Here is an 18735-nt window from a genome sequence, read left to right on the forward strand (position 1 = left end):
TCACGGAGCCCAGAACCCAGCATTATGCCTGAAATAGCTATGTAACGTCCCGTACACAATCTGCAGATGAATTGAAAAGGTTCGAAAACAGTTTCATGGAATGAATAAATAACTGTTTCAAAAAAGTGACTAATTGCTGCTGTAGGTATTTGCCAATGTTCAAGTATCTCTAATACTTTTTTATAACACTTTACATTTCACCTGTACCACATCAAAAGGGCTGATGAAGCTTTTGCGCAATGGGAAGGTCTACTATGCAGTATTAAAGTATTTTACAGTTTTCTGTTAATTTACAAGTTTTCACTATGGAGCTCTCTGGCTCAACCGTTCCTCGGAATTCGTTGAGAAGGATCGATCTGCTTTGCATGTGACATGACACTGAAATCAAGAACCACAGAAGGTAAAGACACTCTCAAATTACTTTCGCTGTGAAATTTGTTTCTGGATTTGTTTTTATATACGTGTGAGAAGGAGAAGCCTTTTCGCACCGATATCTCTACGAGACAGCTAATAATCTTGTTACCGCTTTATCTGATAGCACTGGAAACTCCTTCTTTAAGCTTAACTAGAAACTTATCCGTGACAAAGATATATATACTGTAACTTAGTCAGCAGTATCTTAGCCAGCAGTATCTGCTCGTTTCAATTCACACTTCATGTGGATTCCAAAATTACTCTCTTTTCCAAGCGGCTGCCAATCCACTTGTTACTACTAGATAGAGCAGCGAAATAGTGTTAGAATTTTTCCAAATCCCTTCAAATGTTCCTTAATTTTATTGTTGACAATTTAGTCCGAAGTGAGATGAATTTCTACTACGAAATCGTGAAGGGTGTCGAAACACTCAAAGTGATTGGAGTGTAGACAGATTTAAGGAACTATTCATACGGTTTTGCAAATTGAACAGGTTCGCGTTTGGTCCGTGAAGAATCAGTTTTCAAATGTTGACTTTTTGACAAAATTTCTGTCAAATAAGCTATTGTCGGAAGTCAGACTTTGCCTAGGGAAAGGTGTATCTGGTGAGAAAAAGATAAACGTCATACAATATGGGAATACTTCTACTGCGATATAAACGTCTTACATTTGTATTAGTCAATAAAAACTTTTAAATACTTAGTGTATTATTGTAAAAATTCGCTAATTATTAGGATGACCATTAAAAAAAAATAACTATCTTTTGACTGCATCGTAAGGTACAGTTGTTTTTCACATGCACCTAGAATGAGTTGATTTAATAATTACAACCAACGGTGGAGATTTGAGTAACCATCTTATTGCTGTTGTTACAGCCACCAGTTATTTTAGTATGAGACCGGAGGTGAAGTACTGTGTCGGTAAATTCTGTGCGAAGTAAAAAACTGCTTGTAAACGTGCCACAGAGATTTCGTTTCGCGCTCACAAGATGTGGTTACAATGAAATGAACACCTCTAGCTGCATACAGGCGTTGATATAAGTCAACGGGGACAGCTGAAAATGTGTGTCCCGGCCGGGACTCGAACCCAGAATCTCCTGCTTATATGGCAGACGCTCTATCCATATTTTTTTCCGTTGTTGATCGTTGTGTTTAGTAGTTGCGGACTCACATACATCCGTTCAAGTTCGTTTGTTCATCCTTCCACTCAGTTTTTTTTTTTATTACAGAGAGCAGCTAACCCTCTGACCGAACACGCTGAGCTACCGTGCCGGCGTCTGAGCTACCGAGGACACGGAGGATAGTAGTGCTACTGCAGGGACTTATCTCTCGCACGTCTCCCGTGAGACTCACATTGGCAACTTATTGTCCCGCACTATACTCATAATGCCCTTTCCCATTATACTCATTACTCGCGGATTTACTGCCGATTCCCTTAAGAATTCGGGCACTGTTTGTGCATCCGCACAGAAGAAGATGGTCAATGGCCCGTGAGCCTTAAGGTGGTATCTGTTCCTTATGACATGTTCGAAAGGAGAGATGCCATCTTCATATATATACACAACATGTGGTGCCTGGCGGGCGATCGTTTTGACGAGCAGTAGACGCACAGCTGTGTCCGGCCGGACTGGGGTTGGTCCTGGCTGTGACGGGGCACCACTAAGCGCGGCCTGGCGCACCCCCTGCGGCTTCTTGTGCACACTACGGTCCCGGGCGGTCCCCGCAGGCTCGGTGCACGCCTCTGATATCAACCTGATTGTCGCCCGCCATACAGCCCGACAACCATCTGATGGTCTGGGGTGGCACTCCTTCTCAAAAGCAGGACCCTTTTGGCTGTTATCGACAGCACTCTTGCAGCACAGGGGGACGTCGCCGATATTCTACGCCCCGTTTCGATGTCCTCCAAGGCAAGCAATCCTGGGCTTACATTTCAGCGAGGTAAAGCCCGACTATACACGGAGAGATTTTCTGCTGCTTGTCTGCTTGCCAGGAGTGTGTTATTCACTGGGAAACGGTCTAGAATATATAATTAGATTGTAAGTCGGCCACCTATCTTAGTAATTAAGAGTGTTGAGCCGGCCGAAGGGGCCGTGCGGTTAAAGGCTGCAGTCTGGAACCGCAAGACCGCTACGGTCGCAGGTTCGAATCCTGCCTCGGGCAGGGATGTTTGTGATGTCCTTAGGTTAGTTAGATTTAACTAGTTCTAAGTTCTAGGGGACTAATGACCTCAGCAGTTGAGTCCCATAGTGCTCAGAGCCATTTGAACCATTTAAGAGTGTTGACGCAAGGTGATTTACACATTTTACAGCCTAGAATTTACACCCAGGAAGTGAACATGACGCAAGGGCAAGCCCACATATGGCGCAATAAGAGGGGGGATTGTTACTCGGAAATAGCACAGCTGAATACTGAATACGTGCATGATCTGTTAACCACATACGATCCAAACTCCAAATGTCACTGTCGTCTGTTGCCTCTCTGCCTAATAATCTGTAAATATCTACCCAATGTGGTGAATGCAGTGGTCCGCGATCACGTACCCTCAGTGGCCGAAAACCTCGAAGCAACTGCAGCAGCCTCGACTAATTATCTCATGTGATTCTGCACCCAGCAGTGAATACACATTAGTCCTGTGCTGTTAAGCCCAGGCACATCCGTACAAGGAGTCACTTACTCAATGAACTGCGCCAATTTGCTTTCTCTCACTAGCAGCATGCTACACTACCGTGACGCAGGGATTTCATTGTGTACTGGAACTTGAAGCTTACCTGCATATGTACAAAAAGTTAATCGCCTGGCATTATTTTCTTAATATGATATTTAAAACTTTAATTGGTTAAGTGCTTATGGTTATCTTCAGAATCTATAGGGGTTTTTGGCAGTCTGTTCAGCATTGATCTATAATAAGAAATTTTGTTTTGTTCGGGATGACATGAGGGATATTGATCGTAACATTGGTTGTTGTGGGTTTGGCACATACTTTAAATTTTTGCTTGTTATTTTATTTGTTAATTTTTAAACCAGTGACAGTTATGGAATTACCAGTTTCATGTTCTGCAGTCATTTTTGTGTTATAGTGCAGTATGCTAAGTTATTTTCCTGAAAACTCTATTGAACCTTCTATTCCACCAATATTGTTCAGTACACAAAATTATTGCCTTATCCAGGTAATCATATCCATGCACCTTCCTTCATCGGTATTAACATTACTTTTCTTATTATATTTGTAAGGTAAGGGGCCCAAATTTCGTCACCTTAGTACGTCAGAACCTGTTTAAGTCCTGACTGGCTGTCCAAAAGACTACAAATTGTTATATATAATCCTGAATTTATCCTCCACTTCTAGGCAACTTATAATTAAATTGTTATAACATATTGAAACCAGTATTTGATTAAACGTTAACACTCCAAAAACAGAAACACGACAAAAGTGTTCATAATTTCGTCCCACATAAAAATTCTCACAAGTACAATTAACTGAAATGTATTTTTGCGTTGTAACATTGCCAGACAATTTCACTACTATGAATTACTGGAAAAGTCATAAATGAACCTCTTTTCAAGTTAATTTACACGTCTGGGTAGATGAAGAGCATGTTACGTGATAACAGACTGTGCATTTCATGCGACGAATCCGTTTCTCTCTGGTTTTGCTTCCCCATGTGAAAACAATCAGTTCCAAATTTCGTCTCTAGCACGAAAATATGAACTGCGCGAGAGACGAAATTAAGAACATTCCCAGATTTATTATAATGGACGCTACAGAAACATAAACTAAATCCTTGACTATAGCGACTACACACGAGGAACTAAAACACACGACTGAAATACAACCAAATATTTGAATACAAATCATTGCTGACACTAGCAATTGCAAGCTGGTAATTTGATAGTTGCACCAACTCATCTCAACAAAGAGAAATTAATTCGCCCATGCACAGAAGCTACAAGTGTTGTACACAGTAGCGTCTAAAAAAGAAAGAAAGAATGGACTGAGGTCACGCATGAACACACAGCTAATCATTTATTACCAACTGTGGAAATAGAAAATTCCTAGGGGGTCGAAATTAGGAACAGGGACGATGTTAGACCCCCTTACTTTACTTCTTGTTTATTTTTTGAGAATAGGTGAAGGTTTGCATCCTGCGCTATTCCTTTCAACGTATTTATTTATAGTTTTACTTGCTTTCAGTACCTGTTGCATATATTCCCATTGATAAGTTTAGCTTTGTCATATCCAATTTTCATCTTAACAATTATTTCGTTAAATATTATTTTCACTTCTTTAGGTCATGCGTCATGTTTTAGGTCCTTATTCAGCGTATTCTCCTCTAAGTCACTTAAATTAATGTCAGTGGAATTTATATTAAAGAAATGTTGATCACTGCGATAGGGAGGAGTTATTGTTTTCTGGCCTGACTTTTTATTTTTTTCTCTTGCCTTTGTGATATATTGTGATTTTCTATCTTAATAAAAGCGTTAACGTTATCCAAAATCAACATGAAACTCACATAGTTAAGGAGGTTACTTAATTTTAAATGAAATACATAAATTTCTCTATGAGACTATGTCCTCACTTATGGTGAGTTCTTATTTAACACCGTAATCACAAAATTTCACTTTCTGCATTTGATCACTTTGAAACCATACTGTTGTTCTTGATATTCACTTTGATGTACTTTGGAATCACTATTTGTGCTAGATATATTTTGTTGAAGCGAATAGTTTTCTTTCGTTAATTTAAATTTGCATTTTCGGAAATCATGCACGGTTCTGTTTACCTGGCGAGGTAGCACAGACTTTACTGTCTCCATGATTATTTCATGCCAACACAGCCACTTTTGTAAATATCGCTGAAGAAAATATGATAATAAACTTCACTTTTACGATGAATGATTTATTTCACCATAACTGGTTTCTGGCATGAGTCCATCGACAGCCGGTAGCAAAGAGTTCTCGTACTAATCTCGTATTATTTTGGTTTTATAAAACAGAAAATTTAAGACTGCTCGTTACAAAAGCTTCTACTTTATAGACATGCTCTTCAAATTTTTCTTACTTGAGTTTAAGTTTTATCAATACTTTGGAGCACAGGGGCCTCATAATAGATAAGGTGAACGCTTAACGTGAGCTTGACTAAAGATAATATGGCAGAACCATGTGTTTACATCTGATACCACGTCAGCTACGAGGGCAGTTCAATAAGTAATGCAACACATTTTTTTTCTGAAACAGGGGTTGTTTTATTCAACATTGAAATACACCAGGTTATTCCCCAATCTTTTAGCTACACAACACTATTTTTCAACGTAATCTCCATTCAATGCTACGGCCTTACGCCACCTTGAAATGAGGGCCTGTATGCCTGCACGGTACCATTCCACTGGTCGATGTCGGAGCCAACGTCGTACTGCATCAATAACTTCTTCATCATCTGCGTAGCGCCTCCCACGGATTGCGTCCTTCATTGGGACAAACATATGGAAATCCGACGGTGCGAGATCGGGGCTGTAGGGTGCATGAGGAAGAACAGTCCACTGAAGTTTTGTGAGCTCCTCTCGGGTGCGAAGACTTGTGTGAGGGCTTGCGTTGTCATGAAGAAGGAGAAGTTCGTTCAGATTTTTGTGCCTACGAACACGCTGAAGTCGTTTCTTCAGTTTCTGAATGGTAGCACAATACACTTCAGAGTTGATCGTTTGACCATGGGGAAGGACATCGAACAGAATAACCCCTTCAGCGTCCCAGAAGACTGTAACCATGACTTTACTGGCTGACGGTATGGCTTTAAATTTTTTCTTGGTAGGGGAGTGGGTGTGGCGCCACTCCATTGATTGCCGTTTTGTTTCAGGTTCGAAGTGATGAACCCATGTTTTATCGCCTGTAACAATCTTTGACAAGAGATTGTCACCCTCACTCACATGACGAGCAAGCAATTCCGCACAGATGGTTCTCCTTTGCTTTTTATGGTGTTCGGTTAGACAACGAGGGACCCAGCGGGAACAAACCTTTGAATGTCCCAACTAGTGAACAATTGTGACAGCACTACCAACAGAGATGTCAAGTTGAGCACTGAGTTGTTTGATGGTGATCCGTCGATCATCTCGAACGAGTGTGTTCGCACGCTCCGCCATTGCAGGAGTCACAGCTGTGCACGGCCGGCCCGCACGCGGGAGATCAGACAGTCTTGCTTGACCTTGCGGCGATGATGACACACGCTTTGCCCAACGACTCACCGTGCTTTTGTCCACTGCCAGATCACCGTAGACATGCTGCAAGCGCTTATGAATATCTGAGATGCCCTGGTTTTCCGCCAAAAGAAACTCGATCACTGCCCGTTGTTTGCAACGCACATCCGTTACAGACGCCATTTTAACAGCTCCGTACAGCGCTGCCACCTGTCGGAAGTCAATGAAACTATACGAGACGAAGCGGGAATGTTTGAAAATATTCCACAAGAAATTTCCGGTTTTTTCAACCAAAACTGGCCGAGAAAAAAAATGTGTTGCATTACTTATTGAACTGCCCTCGTACTAATTTCAGTAATTGTAACAAAGAACGAGATGATGCAGTAAAGGTATTGGGTCTACTTGTGAAGCCATGATGAGTACTGTTGCAAAGATTCTTTTCCTTTGACCTACACCAATTTGGATGCTACTTATTTAACTCTTAAAAATAGTGACAATATAAAATTAAAGTTATTTTATGTGAAAGATTTTTAATGCGTTTGGGCCACCTGTAGACCATGGTGCTTGTGTATTAGCTGTGCTGTTGTTGTTTGCGAGTTCTAGATTTCCTGGTGAAGTTTGCTATCTGTTTTCTTGTCAGTACCTTGAGATTTCTTGCTGAACTCTATCTTGTACTCCCCGGATCATGTTCTTGTCTCGTTGTGGTTAATTTCTGTAAGTGGTGTCAGGAAAGGGTCTGCTGGTCATTGTGGCCGAGCGGTTCTAGGCGCCTCGGGCATGGATATGTGTGATGTCCTTAGGTTAGTTAGGTTTAAGTAGTTCTAAGTCTAGGGGGACTGATGACCTCAGATGTTAAGTCCCATAGTGCTTAGAGCCATTTTTTGGAAAGGGTCTGGTTTCAATATCTAAGTGGTAGTTACCCCTGTTACTTGTTATGTCTTGCCTAACATGTTTTGGTATGTCTTTCTCTATTTGCTTGATCCACAGGAATCCATTGACTTCACCATTGTTGGCTAGATTGAAGATCTTACAGGACAGCAATGGGGAGTCTATCCTGTATAGGTGGCAGTAGCAAGGTAGTCATCCTCTTCTGATGACGTCAATGAGGGTTTCTTGTTTCCAGTAGAGTTCACGATTAGATTTGTACCATCATCACCCGTCTGGTAAGATCTTTGGTCACACTACAATTTGCTGGAATTTCCTTTCCTGTAATACGGGAACTCTTATTGGGGTTTTCTTGGTTAGTTATCCACCTAATTCACAAAAATGGAAGCAAAACAGGGTCTCGTAACTACAGAGGAAATGCCACTCTTTGCAGTCATACACAAAGCCTTTTACAAGATCCTCAGACTACACGTAACGAGAGAGGTCGAAAATGATTTACTTGAAAACCAGTCAGGTTTCAGAACATCGGGATCCTCTGTTGAACAAATACAAAATCTCATGACTATCCTCCAAGACAGTGGGAAGTTCACTCCACAGACATCCACAAGGAGTACTCTCTTTGAATTATTACGAGAAAGAGGACTCAACAAAAGCATAACAGGTTGTGCAGGCCACCATCTACAACACCAAATCCAAAGTAAAGTTTAGAGGATAACTGTAACAGAGATTCCCAATCAAATCAGGAGTGACGCAATAAGATGTTATTTAATGTACACTACCTAACTGTGTCCTGGAACAAATCGTCGAGGAATGGACTAGATCTCTGCAAGCGAACACCAGTTGGGGATGAAAGCAGACAACCTAAGGATCCCACGTCTGGCTTTTTCCTGTGACTTGACTTACTAACAAACGACATACAAGACGCTTCTTTGACACTGCAAACCACTACATCTAATAGAAAAAAAGGCTGGTGATCAACATAAAGTCCAAAACGTCACTGCTGTATGTAGCGAGTGCTTAACAGAGGTGACTGCATCATTGATATGATAAATGCATATCATGAGCTTGACTAAAGATAAGAATGAACACCCATGTGTTTATATCTGAAACCACATCAGCTACTCCCTCGACTGGTTGTACCCAAGAACAAGATGATGTAGTAAAGGCATAGACCCAACTTCTAAAGCCGTGATGTAGCGTAACTGGTGGGTCACGGGTTTACAGACGAGCAACACCCGCTGATAGTATTTTAAACGCACAAGCGGACTACGAGAGAATATGCACGTTTCCCCAATGAATAAAATTTTAGTTTCGATGGTGAAAGTACCATATTATTGTACCTCATGCAAAAGTATAACAAAATGAGTTGTGCTGCTTAACTATTTTCTCGATATTTAGAAAAATACAGTTGTATGAAATGGTATCCCATGATAAAGACAGCAGAAACCGAAGTAGAAGTAGTCGAGACGAATCACATTTGTACAGTGAAATTAAGACACAAATGTATCCAAGTAGTAGTGTTACAAGCAATCAGTAGTGTGCATGGGATAAGCTATGACAAATTCCACCATAAACTGCAGCTACCATGTATGAAACATGATCATTTGACTTCACCACAATCTGTTGTTAGTGACTACTTCGACGTTGTTGCGAAGAGACACCCGCACAATATTATTTACACTGAAACGGCCGCTTTGAAAAATTTATGAATTACTGTGCTGGTAAACCTCTTACGTTATTTGCTTTACAAACAGATGAGCAAAACTGAACGTTCTAAGACATTACTCTCTTTACTTATTCTGATCAACACTAAACTGACACACAATATTTTTAGCGCAACACAATCTGACTTTCAAAAATCCCTACAATGGCCCTGACTAACAATAACCTATACCTTCCACAAATCACTTACCTCACAAAAATCTTCGTTACTCGAACTATTGCAATACAGCGAGCGCCACTGCCGCCAGCTAAATAAAAGATTCAAACTACTGAAGGCACTAATTACTGATAGGCATAGTTAGCAAATGAAAGATTTTGATAGAGAACAAACAATGTATTTACCTTAATAGTGTTCAAAAGTCATAATATATATAGCAGTTCATGGCATCCAGTCTTACAAATGTACTGTCTGTGATGGACACACGTCCAGATCATTCGCTCTCAAAATTCCGCCATCTCTCCCCCCACATCCACCACTGCTGGCGGCTCACCTCCAACTGCGCAACGCTACGCGCTGTTAACATCCAGCTGCCCAACACTACAATGGCAGACGACAATGCAAACTAGCCACAGACTGCACACAGCACAGCCAGTGATTTTTATACAGAGCGCTACGTGGCGTTACCAATAAGAAAACCTAAACAGCCTACTTACATAGCCCCTATGCTCCCCACAAAAAATTTTACAAATTGTTTTGGGCAGTGGCCAATAATGATTTGATAAAATTTTTCACAATTATACTAACAAAGATATGAAATGCACACAGTTATTGATACACTGTTGGTCAAAAGCAAAGATTTTCTCACAGTCCATAAAGACAGTCCTGATCATTCATCACAGTATTAATTACAATTTTATGCACAAAGTCTGAGCAGTAAAAGAAAATGCACACAGAAGTAGTGGATTTCCATGCAGTCTTGAAGAAGTAGTGTTGTCCTTCCAATGGAAAGACAATACTGACTCTTGACATGCAGACAGGTAATGGGCCACAACAGAGCAAACCCACAGCAGAGTCAGTCGAAGCTTTGAAGAATATTGGTAGGTATGTCGTCACAGAGCAGACCCACTATAGTCCTGGTAGAGATTACGGTATTGGTGGACCACCAGAGGTGTAGACCCAGTGCAGTCCTTGTAGAAATAATGGTATTGGTGAGTCAGACACCACACTTGCTAGGTGGTAGCCTTTAAATCGGCCGAGGTCCGTTAGTATACGTCGGACCCGCGTGTCGCCACTGTCAGTGATTGCAGACCGAGCGCCGCCACACGGCAGGTCTAGAGAGACTTCCTAGCACTCGCCCCAGTTGTACAGCCGACTTTGCTAGCGATGGTTCACTGACAAATTACGCTCTCATTTGCCGAGACGATAGTTAGCATAGCCTTCAGCTACGTCATTTGCTACGACATAGCAAGGCGCCATTATCAATTGCTGTTTATCTTGTGATGCATGTACCGTCAGACCGATGTTCACTAATTATGGATTAAAGTTAAGTATTCCAACAGCTACGTACTTTATTTGCTAGACTCAAATCCTTTAACTATTCCAGACCCAATGCCAGCCTGCGTGAGCTTAAACGCGTGCCTTTCGGCTACCTATCACTGTGGATTGGCTGTCTTGCCAGTCCACAACAACAAGAAAAATAAATCAGTAGTAAAACTGGCTTAACAGAAAAATACAAAGTGAAATTTAGTAGCACTAAGCCTGGCAAACAGCAGCAGCAAATGCAATAACTTATACCTTAAAATGACATAGCTCAAGCAGAAAAAATCGTACACTAAAGACAACAATTTAGATAAGGTAAATGTCTATTCACATCTTAATGTCTATGTCATTAAAGTGGTGCACCACAAGAAGTTATTCTACCAAAAAAATTACCAAGTAGTTGAAAAGAAAATTATATATGCAGTAACTTTTATTAATGCCTTATTATTGTTCTCTCCTTTCCAGGTGCTCCTTTTTCGAAGAATGTGGATCATTAAATTATTATTTAATAGATCTGTTGACAGAAAGTGTTCACATTAGCAAATGCATTTAATTTTATTTTATAAAACCAATGCTGCAACACAGCTGGAAACCAGATATCAAATGAAATAAGCAACTACGAAAAGCAAAGCATAAAAATATCATTCAATAGTCATGTGACATTTCATAAGTTAGTAGAAATTCTCTCAACTCTCGTAGAAAGACACTTGTCATAATCAGGTGTGCAGTTGTAAGAATATTTCCCATCAGTTTATAACCATTTCAATAAGTAGCACAAAGTACGCGCTCCACAATATAATTATATGTTTCCAAGTAATGAGCGTGTCGTATTTGCAATGCCTTCTACAAAGGAATGTCAATAGCGAGGTTAATGGTCTCTCTTTTTTTTCCACCTAATGAATTTTTTTCCAGGCGGGTGGCACAGCTGAGTGTCCACGACGCATTACGTGAAGATCACTTAACTTTCTTACCGAAATATTTACGACAGCAGTGACAGTCTCATATAAAAAAAAAATTCACAGGTGAGAATTTGCGTTTGAATGTGTAGAAACAAAATCCTACAAATGTAACAGCGTCCAAAAAATTTTCCCGGCATTGTGATACATTCACACATATACACACATTTCATATTTCTTAAAGTACGATTCTTGGTTTCCAACATCCTTTTTCACAAACCGGTCCGTAACCACTACTCATTATTCCTTACCTTATTACACATATACATATTCGTCGACACTTCTTCAGTATTTCATCATAATAAATACATGTCATAATAAACATTCCTCAACAACATAATACACATCGTCGTCGTAATAATAACATCATAACACCTCAGTCAAATCTCAAAAACGTCGTAGCTTTCTGCAATAATTTCAAAACCTAAAAAAATTCTCTGCTCATTTCAATAGTGTCATCTAGCTCAATCGTACTTTAAAAATCATGCTCGCTTACCAAATACGGCATTCAAAGCTCTCATAGTATCACAATGGTTCCGAAAAATATGTGAACAGTTCACAAAGTACATACAAAATACAATTTCGTAAGTGTGAAGTTATCCAACGGTGTAATTACGTAAACATCTGTCACTGACGTAGGAAAAAAAGTTTCTTCCTCTGTTAAATAATCAGATAGCTGTGTAATTCTGTGTTAGAGGAATATGGTACCGATGTGTAAAGTTGTATAAGCAAATACCATATTAGTTAGGGCTCCTTGTGCTTGCCAAACACATGGTACACAAAGTAAGCATGTACCCCCCGGAGGATTAATGTAATTATACCCTCAGGTGTTACAGATTACAGCAATGGAATGAAATGTATCACGGAAAACTTTCTTTGTAATTCATAAATCTTTAAAAATAAATGTTTTAAGTACAAAATTAATCACTCAAATGCGTGTCCTGTAGCGCTAAATGTGCGTCTTGCTGTAATATAATTCTGTGAAAGTGTCATAGTTATCGTCCTCTGTAAGCAAAGTTCTGCTGAAGTCAATGTACTCACCTCCTCATAAACAAAAGTGAAATGCCTTGCATATAGATATCTTAGTTATTACGCTTATTGCCGTGATGAAGAAAGTACTGTGCTGTAACATATTGTTGTGCTACAAAAAAGGCTGTCTCATTGTAGCTATACCACAAAAGTTACTACTAAAACATATTTTATTTTTACAGAAGAATTCAGAAAAACTGTGCAGATATAAAGCAGATACAGCACAAAAGCAACAATGTAAATTGTGTCACACATTAGTAGCGTCGTGATATAATCGTGTAGCTGTCAAATAAACTAACCACTGTGTCATCTGGTATCTCTCAGAAAGTACTTTAAATCCCGAATGTATTTTCAAGTAAACCAAAACGTTGCATTAAAATCTCATTAGCAGTACCGGTACATGTTCTAAGTATGTGAGCCTTATAGCCGTTACGTAATCGTGCAACTAACAAGCAAGAATGTACACACACAATAACAATGTGTCGTCTGTTCACTATTTGTTTCACTGTCTACGCCATTACTTGCTGCCCGCTCCATTTTCCTATGTACACTCTTTGACATAAAACTTGACCGGCGGCCGGCCGCTTCAGAGGCTAAGTCCGCGCCGATCGCGACATGGGACAAAAAAACTGGCCAACTCGCTAATTCTCTAAGTCCGGTTATCTGCACAATCTGGCAACACTGTAGACTGCGGTACTTCCTGGAGGAAAACTTGTCCCATGATAGAGAAACTCTAGGCTGATTACGCCTGTGGTCTAGCGGTAGCGTGCGTTGTTTCTGTTCATAATGTCAGTGGATCGAGAGCAGCTGGCATAAAATATTTTTATAGCCTCTTCTGTCTGAATGCTGAAGACGTGAATGTAATGGTAGCGCAGTTTCAATCTATTTCGCTTTGTGACACACCGATATCAAAATTTTATCCAGTAACGATTTTGCGGCAGATTTCCTGCAGACTGTCCTCCTCTGGACGCCGTATGCGGCAAAGCTCCGGGATCCATTTGCTGGCTACTGGCAGCGGCCGTGGCGACAGAAAATTTCTACAATTTCCATTCACGCTCAAAAGCAACGGAGACAGACGCCCTGATTAGTAGGCGGGTATTATATTACATTAATCGGCAAGAGCTGAGTATGGCCCGAAATTAATTTTATAGACTGGGACGAAATTAAACCACCTCACTACATTCGATGAATTTATAAATGCTTCATACCTCGTTTCTTTTCCTTTCAAACTCAATTATTTGTGCAACTTTTGGTCAATGTTTGGATGTTTTCGTCAAGCCAGAGTGAGCGTATGTGGTGTAAAGTGTATTACAGTTCTTGTTTCATTCCTTATGGTAAGTCTATGCGATAAACTGTGTGAATACCTTGCAATGCATACTCTGTAGCAGTGCAGGAACACTGCACATTTGGATTTCCATGTATGGGTTCATGAAGTATTTATTGTTGATAGGAAGTGATAGTTAAGGTCATCAGATTTAAACCAGAAAAATTTGTCGTTTTGAAGGTTTCAGAGAACGGAAAGGAATTGCTAACGCCGGTGTTAGAAAACGACTACAGTTAAATGCTATTGCAAAAATTTAGAAGAAGGGAACTACATTAATGAACATGTGCACTTCATAAACAACCTTCTGACATGTTAGACCTATATGACGAACAAAGCTCAAATTTATATCGTTGACAGTCGGTATGAATCTTTTCAGGGTCTATTTTACAGTGAAGCACCTTGGAATTTGCAAAGCAGAAATCCATAATATTAACTTAATTTACTAAGTCGAAAATGGACGAAGATTGATGTTTAAAGGCATTCTTCAGATTTCGCATAAGAAATTTTTGCTAGCAGTTTGCAACTCCATTAATTAAAATGGAAAATAAAAGGTTGTAGTCAGCGGCTTCTACCGTGATTCGAACTGCTATGTCTTATAGTACAAGCACTGCAACGCACAAGGGAACCTCTGAGCTAACGACACACTGGCGGCCAGAGGCGGAATATAGTCACTGCGATGTTGCCTGAGCCTCAAAACCGAACCTTAAACACACGAACAGAGGAAATCATTGAAAACCTAAATCAGGATGGCCGGGCGCGGGATTGCACCGTCGTCCTCCCGAATGCACACACAAACAGGTGTTACTTATGTGAAGAACGCCATTCTTGGAGTCCAGAAATTAAATATACTTTCTAATCGTGTCATCTTGCAGTGGATTATATCGTACGAGTCTTCGATGTGGAAAACGAATGCCAAGTGAATTTAGCGAGGTAACGCCGACCTACACCCGGAAGTAAATGCACTATCAGAGGGTTGAGAAATACTTGCTACGACGCTGCCATTTCTAGGCTCTCTGACGAGGCAGCTCTTCAGCGAAATGCTTGCCGTGATTCTCCGATACGGTTCTTCAGAGTGGAGACGCGCGCGCACGTTTGGTTTTTATGCGGCGTTCTCCCGTGATGGTTTCTGACGTCGCCTTGTGGGCTATGTATACATATGAGACATTCAATTATCATTAATCCAGAATGATACAAGTTTCAGCTTCCGGCGTGGAAGAAGGCTGTTGACGCCGACATTATATCATTTCAACGTAGGGAAAGCAAAACGGATCATTCAATGTTTCTCATTCAACATAAAGCATGTGAGATAATTTTCCGTAACGTTCATAATCATCTAAAAATACAAACGAAGTAAAAATACACCGGAAGCTTATTCGAATTGAATATAACGCTTTCCACCTCGATGTCTAATTTGTCCACTTGCAATCTTTTGCAGCATACACATAGAATGTCATGATTACCACGAGAATGAAGAAATATGTTGGTAAGGATGGAAGCAAGAAGAGACGCAGTCAACAAATATTCTATTCCTCATGGCATTCATTTCATTTGACACGTAATAAGAGGTAAAGCGGGAATTTACTTTCGTTAACACGAAAGATATGCCGCACATATTGATAACGAGGAAGTCTGCGTCTTCATACGTGTCCTCCTTGAAATCTGTATGCTCTCTTATATACTAAGTAGCCCGATCATTGTTTCAGTAATGTTACCCTCTTGTTTGACCCCGTAACGATGAACAGATTCCAAATGCATGTCTCCCTTCCTGGGTTGTTTTTGTGTTTTATTGCTTGGAATTCCTGAAGCAGACCACTGTGCCTTCCCCCCTCGTGGGTTAGGTCTCAAAACTAAACCGCTTTGTATCCAATGGCATAATTTATTCAGACAGCATCAGCATAAGACTATCAAACAAAGCCTTCCATTTACAGTTGTAGCACTCTAACCAGCACTGACCAAAGTGTAATCCACGGTCATGGTCCTAAATTACCAGCTGTCTGCTACTGTGGCAAAGTCCGTACTACACTGTCGATTCCGCAGCACCATTTTATCTGGTAACACTGTGTAGTTGCACAGTTGTGCTACCAGGTCTGTCGTCACACTGTCAACTTTATGTATCTCACTTCTCCTGTAGCGTAGATCACGAGGAGCCGAAGTAAATGAGTGTATTCTGCATGACGTAACATTCAGTATTCCCTTCTTTCATAGCCACTCTTCATGTGCATCGATACCAAATAGGAATGCGAAAACTCTTGCGAGTGAGAGAATGACAATAACAATCGTAACAAGAACAAGCAAATAATGAATGATGTTTATTCCAACGCAGAACGAGAATGGCTTTAAATATAAAAATCTGTATCTATATCTATATCCATATCTATTGATCTTTGAGTTGGCACAATGCAAATATATTCTTAGCATTTAGTTACTGAATTTAGTTCTGGATGTTTGCAGAGAAAAGGAAAAGTCGGTACTTCTCGCTAGTGTAATACAATGTGAACCAGCAACTACCCTTTCCTTAGAACACGACTCAAGCAGGTCCTCAAGTAGGTAGCAAGGTACTGCTGCATTCTGTTCCCTGACATTGCTCTGATGACGGTTAATGCAGATAGTTCCGATTATGAAATACAAAACGTATTGCGGGTTAGTTCCTAGGATAGTAACATTAAATTTGCGTTGTAGACGGCACATGAACGTGACGACTATCCATATTACTCATCAATATAAAAAGACAATATTTTGGGAATTTAGCAGGATTACTCAAAATGAATTCTGAAACTGGGTGACTGACTGCACGGGTGCTAAACGTCGTCAAGAGTATACGATGTCCTAATCGCATTAGGAATATGAAGATCGTCTTCGACAGCTCGCAACTTTCACATTGCTATCTCCACCCTACTCCAGACAGCCCTCGGTGGAGTTGCACTACGTTGCCGATGTTATGGAAGGCCTTCAAACCGACAACAGACCACATATTGAAAAATACAAGCGAATTCTCTTGCAGCGTAAGCTTATTGTAACTAATCTAACAATTATTGGAGAGGAACATTGTACTATTCAAAAAAAGTAAAATGTTACACACTGTTGACGTCAAATGGACATTATCTATGTCCTGTCTTGTGTCCTACTCATCTATAATATCAAGTGCACTATGAAAATGATTATATATAATGGATGATAGGGTACTGCATTGATACCAGATGGTGGGGGCCGGCCGGTGTGGCCGTGCGGTTCTAGGCGCTTCAGTCTGGAACCGCGTGACCGCTACGGTCGCAGGTTCGAATCCTGCCTCGGGCATGGATGTGAGTGATGTCCTTAGGTTAGTTAGGTTTAAGTAGTTCTAAGTTCTAGGGGACTGATGACCTTAGAAGTTAAGTCCCATAGTGCTCAGAGCCATTTGAACCATTTGAACTACTTAACACAAAATGACATTAAAATTAAAGTTATTCACGAGCAGCTAGTTGAGAATATGTATGAACATTAAATGACACGACGAACTGAAATAATATGACGAAGAGTTCAGCGCTCACTGGGAATAGAGCCCCACACATACCGTTGTTGACTACACACAAAGAGACGTCAGCTACCGAATTTTTCTCCACCAGCTGCTCAGAATAGCATCTTGAACTTACAGTCATCTCGCAAATAGTTCTGTGTCTCACTGGGAGTTAAAAACGTCAGATATCGTTAGTGTTGACAACGAATGAAAATACATTAAAAATCAAAATTATTATCCACCAGCAGATAGGTGTTCTCATGATAGAGCTTGATAATACATAATTAAATCTTTAGTGCCGGGCCAGGATTCGATCCCATTCACGCGTAATATGTGAAGGTGTTGAGGAATCTGCAGTTTTGAACAAACAACAAATTGTAGCCGAGCTGTATTGCCACGAAGGGATCAAATTCCGCGTTAAGGGCGGTTTGAGTTGCATTCCCAGTTTAGAACCAATTTTATCGACATACAGAAGCTCAAATAAAAGATGGAATAAGTGTCCTGTGACCATACATACCGTTTGTGTCGTCACTTGAAATAAATAACTAGTATAAGAAATGTTACTGGTGATAGAGTTTCTACATGTCGCCACTCCAGACTTTATTGTGGTTCAACCTACCGTCTACTTGGTAAAGAAGGAATATCATCTTTAATGTGAATTTTCAGACCACGCAGCCATTATATCTCCTTCACTTGGTGTCGCCAGGAGAGAATGGAATCTGTCTCTCCCTATCTAAAATCATTGATGGAAGTGGGAATCGAACCCAGACCATAGGTATAACAACCTACCATCCGTCCAACAGACCACGAAATCCTCTCCTCTGCGAGTCATTTTTCTATCGTAACGCAGTTGCGCCACACTGGATGAGAATTCTGACACACAGGCTCCCTGTAGTAATTTGCAGCATGTTCAGTAAATTCATTTACTTGGTTGACCGAATCACCATGAACTAGCTGCCTCGGCTACCCAGTGCATACATTCGACTATTTTGTAATCACAGAAATAAAATCACGTAACTGCCACCTACACACAACTGCCAACAGTGTAGAATGCAGAAGTTTAAATAGGAAGTGTTCCTTTCCACTTGAGCTATTCTATTGCGCTATCTGTTACTAGAAAACGTCATTCAGTCCAAAAGAAAAGCTGTAACTTTTTGTCTCTCAGAAGTCAAGACCTGGCCATATGCATAATCTCACAGTGCTGTGGAATCCAAAAGTTCTGGAGGAATAGTTGCCGAGCTCTGGAGCTG

The sequence above is a fragment of the Schistocerca piceifrons genome, chromosome 7, assembly GCF_021461385.2.
Source record: "Schistocerca piceifrons isolate TAMUIC-IGC-003096 chromosome 7, iqSchPice1.1, whole genome shotgun sequence".
NCBI lineage: Eukaryota > Metazoa > Arthropoda > Insecta > Orthoptera > Acrididae > Schistocerca > Schistocerca piceifrons.